This window comes from Arachis duranensis, chromosome 3, assembly GCF_000817695.3.
Source record: "Arachis duranensis cultivar V14167 chromosome 3, aradu.V14167.gnm2.J7QH, whole genome shotgun sequence".
Classification (NCBI taxonomy): domain Eukaryota; kingdom Viridiplantae; phylum Streptophyta; class Magnoliopsida; order Fabales; family Fabaceae; genus Arachis; species Arachis duranensis.
The window spans coordinates 42,468,507-42,469,154 of NC_029774.3; positions in this window are offsets into that span (position 1 = coordinate 42,468,507).

Consider the following 648-nt stretch of genomic DNA (forward strand, 5'->3'; position numbering starts at 1 on the left):
CTTACGGCCTTAAAAGGCCAAGAGAAATTGTTCACACAACCACCAAACAACACATAAATAAGTTTAAAAAGGGGGGGACTCACAAGCCGAGCCCCCATATAGCCATGAAAAATAAAGTCATTTTTTCATAGGGGTAGAAGGATCACCACCACCAGAGTTAGGAGGAGCGCCACCGAAACCCGGAAGAGAAGCTGAAGAGGAAGTCGGAGGAATGACGGAAGAACTCGGAGCATCTTTGGAGTGAGGAGGAGACTCTATGATCCTCTGCCCCCGAGTCTTCAACTCGGATTCAGAAACAATTTTGGGGACAGGAGGATCTACAATGTCGCCGTCAATGACAACTTTGTCAGGATGTAAAGGAGACAGATCCAAGTCAGGAGCAATAACTCTGACCTGCTCCAGAAAAATCCGCCAAGATTCCTCGGCGCCATCGGCAATGGAGTCCTCTAACTCCTCATACGCTTTCCGAGAATTAAACAGGTCAGTTTTCACGGACACAAGATCCTTGAATAAGCTCTGATAGCTAGCCTGTGCCGTCTTCCTCAATTCCGTCTCCATGTTACATTGGGCTTGCAAAGCTTTCCCTTTCTCCCGGAGGGTGTCTCTCTCCTCCTTTAACTTGGCGATTTCCTTCTTCAACTCTCCCTC